This window comes from Lactuca saligna, chromosome 4 (assembly GCF_052625555.1).
Source record: "Lactuca saligna cultivar CGN05327 chromosome 4, ASM5262555v1, whole genome shotgun sequence".
NCBI classification, from domain to species: Eukaryota; Viridiplantae; Streptophyta; class Magnoliopsida; order Asterales; family Asteraceae; genus Lactuca; species Lactuca saligna.
The window spans coordinates 83,159,809-83,167,578 of NC_136420.1; the positions used below are offsets into that span (position 1 = coordinate 83,159,809).

The 7,770-nt window shown below is 35.7% G+C and overlaps 1 pseudogene; it reads left to right on the top strand.

Annotated features, from left to right (window-relative positions):
- Positions 1 to 5,136: 5,136 nt before the first annotated feature.
- On the top strand, positions 5,137 to 7,324 carry LOC145039824 (protein EMSY-LIKE 3-like; annotated as a pseudogene).
- Positions 7,325 to 7,770: the final 446 nt, after the last annotated feature.

The window sequence follows — 7,770 nt, forward strand, 5'->3', positions numbered from 1 at the left end:
GAACCATACACCTAATGTGAAAATGTTTTCCATTCTCGTAAATACCCGGTAGTTCTTTCACAATGATGTTGATTGCCGCGTCATTTGTCTTGGCATTATCAACGGTCATCATCATGACATTCTTCATCCCCCACTCATTTATGCAAATTAGCAACTCCCGGCCATGTCTTCAGCTTTGTGAGTATCAACCTCTCTAAAGTTGACTACCCTTTTGTGCATGACAAAATCTTCAGTAATGAAGTGGGCCGTGACAACCATATAATTTATCTTTTGACACGAGGATGTCCACGTGTCGATTGTCAAGTGGATGGCTGTTTTGGGGTTGCTCAAATGTTTGCACAGCTTCTGCCTCTCCATTAAATAGAATGACACAACATCACGAGAAATGTTATGCCTTGAAGGCAATTTCACCCTACCATTGAGGGCGTTTACAAATTCTATGAATGCCTCGTTTTCAATGAATTTAAATGGTAGTTCCCCAATGGTGAAAAGTCCTAGCAAGGCAAGTTGGATCCTAGTATCATCATGTTTCCATGTGTATACATGACCCTCACCATTAGGAGCTTTCGTAAATGACAACTTTTGTTGTTTGTCATCAACTTGTTTCGGTATGTTGTCTGGATTTAACTTGCACCCATTAAAATGCTTGTTTATTGAAGTTGTACCATTCCGGTTTGGATCTGCGGCTAGTAAATGTAAACAATAATTACATTCGACCCACTTTCTTTCAATTCCATCGTCCTCCTTTATCCATTCGATCTCGAAGTATTTCCAAACAGGAGCGGTACAATTATCTCTACCCTCACCTCGTCTGGTTGGGTTAATCCGGTCCCTTAACTCCTTTTGAGTCTTTTTTTTTTGTTTTTGGGTTTTGGTTTTGTTGGGTATTTTTCTTGTGTTTGTTTTTGTGGTGGTGGTGGTTTTTTTGTTTGTGTTGGTTTTTTTGGTTGTCTTTGTTTTTGTGTGGTTGCAAATTTTCGTTTTTTTGAAGGTTGTTGTTCTTGTGGCTCCTCTTCTTGGTTTGATTCATCACTTGGTATAACATTCCATGCCGGTGTTTCTTCTATATAATCTTCTTTTGAATCTTCTCCATAATCCTATATTCACAAAATAAAACATATAATAAGTCATATTACGTTTAAATACTGAAAAATAAATATAAAAAAATCAGATTTGACACCCGTCCTTGCGGGCACTACTAGAAAACAGACCTTTAACGACATGCTTTTTACGACATGCACTGTTTAATGATACGCAAAAGGGCGTGCCCTAAAAATAATGTCAAATCTTTAGAAATTTAAAGAATTTTGGATGTGCATTTTTGTGTGCCCTAGAATTAGTGTCTCACAAAAAAAACACGGAGGGCGCTTATGTTAAAGGCGTATCGTCTAGAAATGTCGCTTTATAATTTTACAAACGCGCTCTTCAACAACTAGCAGCGGGAAAAAGGAAATAAAAAAAATTAGAAAACCCGCCTTCCTTCCTTGTTTCCCCTCTTTAGCTCTGGGTATGTTCTTTGACAACAAAAATCTTCTCCGGTCATCCTCCGCCTCCCTACATCGAGTGTTGCTTGCGTCTTTCCCTTGCACTCCGACCGCCGCCACCGATTCTTCCCCGTTCGTTGACATCGAGCAAGGCTCATTTACTTCTACCCACTGGAACCACCATATCTCCCACTTGATGTTGAAATTGTCAGAAAAGGCCCTAATTCAGTATTATACTCTCAAGTCTCAATATTAAGAATGCAAATCTTGATTCTTGTTTGTTTCTTATTCCCAGATAAACCGAAAAAGGGGAATTAGAATAACGAAGGTAGCGGGAGTTTTGGTCCGGTGGTCGTGGTTCATCTATCGAGCAAGGAAGATGGGAACGCAAGCAACCATGGTGGCTCGATGATGCAATCAATCGAGAAAGGGGAAACACCTCTAGTGCGGGATCGATTTGACAAAAGGAGAAGGGAGAAGCTGCGATGCATCCCTTGTCTGCCGCAGCTAGGGGGAAGGCGCTCCGACGGACTCCTTGGTTGTTCTTCCTTGTCGCCATCAGATTACATGTAGGGAGGAGACTCAACTAGTTCGATGGAGCAGGGCAAGTAGCGACTAGTAGATCGGGATGATCGATCTATTCGTGAGGAGGAGGAGGTAATTATCGGTTCTTGGTGAGCTTTCCTTGGCTTCTTAGACTCCGTCATCGGTAGAAATCGGGGTAAGTGAGTCGGTTTCTTGTTTGATTTCGCTGAAATAAACAGAGGGAGGAAAGGTTTGGGTGGAGGTCTAATCGATGAAAACAGTGGGAGCCTCTTGGTCTCGTCGGATGCTACTCCATCTCCAGTGGACACCTCCCATGTACTCCGTTTTACTTATCTATTTTTTCTACTATCCTGTAGGTCTCTTCTTCTTATTCACGCCTCCACCATGGACCTCAATTTCAAACCACCTGATGCTCGCTTCTTTCTTCTTGAAAGACCCTCCGTCATACCAAGTTACTATTCAGGTAGGTTTGAGCCCTAATATTGAAAAATTGATTTCTTACAAGTAATATTTTTTTATCTTATATTCTGTGAGTTCTTCATTTCTCATTCACATGCATCAAATTGCTCAATGAAACCTGTCCTAGGATCATTCCTTCTTTACATTTTCCCGATCTGCTCAGATCACTGATGTCGGGCCAGTTGGCATCCACGGTGGTACGGGACAGCTGACGTCCCTTTCTCCTTCTGGGAAAAAACCACCACAACATCATCCCCAACGTATCAAGACCACAACCTCACACCCTCGCCACCAATGTACATCAAGGAATCTGCCAGCCACCACCACTAACACTTTTTTAGGTTGGATATTTGTTTGGGTTTGGTTTCTTGAAGGTGTTCATGGTGTTCTGGGACTCCTCAGATATGGTAAGTTATTAAATTCTTTGGTTATGATTGATATGAATTGTGCCCTAAAAGTGTTTGTTGAAATGTCAGTTTTGTTTTGGTCATTGTTAAATCATTTGATTAAAACTTATATTGCAAGATTGAGAGAAACATATACGAATGGATCATAGGAATCTAACAGTAAATCTCTTTCTTCACATATTTTTTTGTGGAGTATCCTTAAAGTTATCATTTACATGGTCGAACATGAAGTTAGAGCTAATGAAACTTCAATTGTAGAGGCTAGCAAACTTTCATAAGAATTATTTGCATCATTAAGAAGGTTTGTTATCTGTCAAATATATTTGGAAAAAAAATCTAAACTTATTGTTTATGTTACAGGTTCATGAACGAATGACACAAAAAAAAAAATATTGATGGCATTATAAAAGGTATAATTTCACTACTAGAAAAAGTATAATATAATACGGTTGAAAGTATGAATATAGTACATACATAGAGGGCGTATTAGTAGAGGGGTGTATTAGATTCCATGCCTAATAGAGTACGGCTATTTAACCGTACTCTATATGTATCCTATCTATTTACAACCATCACATAAAAGAATTTAATACACCATATTATAGCATCTAATACACCATAAACAACCGTACTTGATGTCACATCCCCCACAATTCATTCCTGATTGCATTCCAACCCATTCCAGCTTTGCATTCCAGCCTTATTCATTACCCAATTCCACTCCATGGATGTTGTTGCGGAACACATAGATCACCATTCCAACTGAAACGAATGGTTCAATTTCTGCAAAGCTTTTACTACAACATAAAGAAAGAATTTTAACTTCATAAGAATCCTTTTCAAAGCTTCAAATTCCAAGAAATGTTTTAAAAGTACCTTCATTAATAATGTTTTGGCCTCATCTCTGACAATTTCAAAGATCTCTATGGCACTGATTATGGTATGACTACCTTTTACAAGCTGCAAAGTTATTGTCAAACTCCTTCCACTAACAGGGATTGATGTATTCAACACAAGAGCACTATTAATATATCCACTCATTTTGACAATATCAATCTCTTGAAACAGCTATCACCATATATAATGATGTCAAAAACCTGTTGTCCCCTCATGTGACTAAATGATCAATCTCTGCAAAATGCAACCAAAACAAGTATGAAGAAAGGAACGATGGCAAAATGGGAACATTCCATTCAATTTTGAGTTTTAGGTCAAAAGAATGAATAAGAATTGTAATTTTTTTATCAACATGTTACTTCAAAATAATTCTTTTTTCATATTATTGTCTCTCATCGTTTTCTTGTGTGTGTTGTAATCCATGTAGGTTGTTGCTTTTAACAAGCCTAGTTAGGAGTTGAAGAGCATGGAAGAATTCCTCAAGTTTGACCTGGAATATGACCAACCAGGTTTACAACATTCTAATTATTTTTTTCTTTCAAGAACTTTGAATTATTATATTATTAATTCGCTTTTGTCCCTTCAATTACTAGTGTCCTACGAATACTTTTAGAATTACCTCTATGCAGATGTCCAAATCAGTATTGCTAGGTTGACGGTCGCAATGGTTATGCAATCTATAAATGAGCTGTATTAGAAAATGGATAGCTCTGTACTTGATTTCAAATTGAGCCGTACTAGATCTAGGTTTTAGCTGTATTAGATTTCAAGCTAATAACATTCATAAATCCCTGTATTCTATTCCCATTCTTACGGTATTAACCATATTATATGCCCGTATTAGATTAACATTACCTAGTTATAATACGGATTTTTATTACAACCGCATTAGATGTGGTGTACTACATTAGCTATTTTCCAGTAGTGTTTGTAGCAATTTATACAAAGGGGTTTTTTGTTTTAACTTAATGAGATTAATTAATGGGTAAAATAAAACCCTTTTGAATGAATAGACTATGTGATCTAAGTTTGTTCTGTTTCAAAGCATGGTCACTGTTCTTGATAAACTTCAGTTTGGTGTACACTCTCTTTCTTCTTGATGATGTAGTTTTAAGAATGATGTAGTTGTAAATGGACAATCATAAAGTTTTCCTTTACATGTAGAATAGCAAAATATCACTTCCGCCCCTATCTTTAGCATCTACTTGTATATAAACATAAAAAAAACTTGTAATCAGCAAAATATACTCTTTGAGGCATTTTATCAAATAACTTATGTGCAGAGACAAATAGTGGTACCACTGTCGTAGCTTATCTTGTTGTGGTGTTCTCTGAGTCTCTGGATGGCAGTAAAAATTGTAATCAACTGACGGAAAAAAGATATATATAATGTCAGATGAGATGCCTATAAGCTGAAAGCATAACAATTAATAGTTTGATGAAATAGTTAATTCTTTATAAATGAGAATTATAAAAAAAATGAGAAGTTCTATGTTGTGAGTAATAACCTTTATTGATTTATCTTTATTTATTTATTTATTTTTTATAAATATTTTCTCAAATGTTAATATTATTATATTTTGTTGAATTGCAGGGGGATAACCAGAATAGAGTAAGTGGACAAGCAATGGAGTTCAAGCAACTGAACATACATGCATGAGAAGTATTTGAGAAGGGCAATGATGTCCATATGCAAGCTGCTCCTTCACAAACTGAATTGTTGTATAAGAATTATAAAGTGAACAAAGAGAAGCTGAAATCTCAAGTAAAGGAGAAGTTAAATATGATCGTGCTGGAAGAATCATCAAAGGAAAGCTGCTTCTTCATCTGCTAGAAGAGCACCTGTCTCAGGGACAAAAGGGAAAAACAAGAAATATGTAAGCCCATTCCATACCACATTGGTATTTTGTTTTTTATTATGATATGTTTGTAATTTGTAAATCGCAATTGGCAGTGTGGTGGTGGTGGTCAGATAATGGGGGAGGATCTTCCCTGAAAATGCAGTACCCTCCATCAGGGCCAAGTGGGTGGGGCCAGCTTGGTAATCGTGTGACTTCTGGGCTAGTTGCAAATGATTCTGTTGAAACATCAGCATTCTTCCCATTGATTGGAAGAAAAGTGAGAACCAGATGGCCTAATGACAACAATTTTTATGAAGCAGTTATAACAGATCACAACCCCGTTGAGGTAATTTGATATTGCTTGCAGCTCCACCTCCAAAATTTATGCTGGAAAAAATATACTTTCAGGGTCGGCATGCACTAGTTTATGATATTAGTACAGCAAATGAGACATGGGAATGGGTTAATATTGCATAGGTAAGTGTAGAAAGTTAAAATCATGGGTGATATACCATGTCTTAAATAAAATATTGCTTGATACTTGATGCAGATATCACCAGAGGATATACAATGGTGGATCAGGTATTCAATTCATGGAATGAGTAGACCCGTTGGACGTGATAATGGTCCTGGTGGAGGTGGAGGTGCAGGGAGAGGTAGAGGGTTGCCCAAAAGTCAAGCAGTAGCAGCATCAAGAAAAGATTTTCCACGATCACAGAATGGCATTGGAAAGAAGGGTCGAGACAATATTTAGTCACTTCACACTGATACTCTTATAAAAGAGGTACATACATGATAATTGCAGATATATCATATATGTATATTGTATATTTTATTTACAAGAAGGGAAAGGAATTTTAACATTCATGCCACAGGTTGAGAGGGTATTTGGGTCTAGTCATCCAGATCATGTTGAAATACAGAAAACTAAGAAAGTGCTCAAGGTTAGTTTTGAAAACATGTAATGTATGATTTATGATTGAAATAATAATAATAATAATAATAATAATAATAATAATAATAATAATAATAATAATAATAATAATAATAATAATAATAATAATAATAATGATATATAATGCAGGAACATGAATAAGAACTGACTGATGGCATTGCAAGGCTTGCAGATATCTCAGATGGTACAAAAACTAAACTAAACTGTACTCTTCTTCCAACTCTATTAAATGCTTACTTCCTGAGTCCCACTTAAAGAGACAAGTGAATGAAACTAAGAAGACAGGAAATGTTTTTTGATGTTCCTGAGTTTTTATAATGGAAAGAAGAGAAAGGATAATCTTCCCTTCCAATTTGGAAGGATTTGGTTCCTTAAAATAAGACGTGAATTTAATTTCTTTTCTTTTTCTTCAAACTCGGGAACACATAAATTATTAAAATGTTTATTTACCTTTTATTTTTTCAAGCCTGGAAACATGAAAATATAATCTTCTTTTCTCTCCTTTTTTTTCTTTTCTTTGGTAAAACTTGGGAAATACAACATAAAACTAAATGACATATATGAATATAATTATAATGCTTGAATTATTTACTTTACAATTTTCTTTCAGGTGATTTGGTAAAGATGGCAATGGTTAACACTAATGGTCCAAACCATTTACCTTCTTTTAGGCAATTGATTGGCAATCTTACTCAAGATATACCACTTCTTTCTGTAAACATCACCTTCAACTAATAAAATTTAACAAAAAGCCCTTCAAATAACTTCCACTTCCATTCTTGAATTTACTTCACATAGGCAATGACCAAAATAATTCCAAAGAGACACTCTTGATTGGAGAATTAAGCTTCTTGAATTAGCTGCTGGAATTGTGTGTGTGTGTGTGTATATATATATATATATATATATATATATATATATATGGTCTTGCTATATATAAACATTAAATCTTTGTTGTTTTTTTCAAGTTTTTTGCAGATATACAAGTGTTGCATTCTTCATTTCAATTATACATATGTTTGTTTTGGTTTGCATGCAGTCTTTGTTTGGCAGCTTGGACAAACTTTGTAGCACCTGATCGTCCATGGAATTCTTGGTAAAACAAATTTATAGTGTACTTCTTCCATTCATGTTAGTAATTTCTCATTATGATGTGTTGTTTCGATCTTGTGCAATTTTAT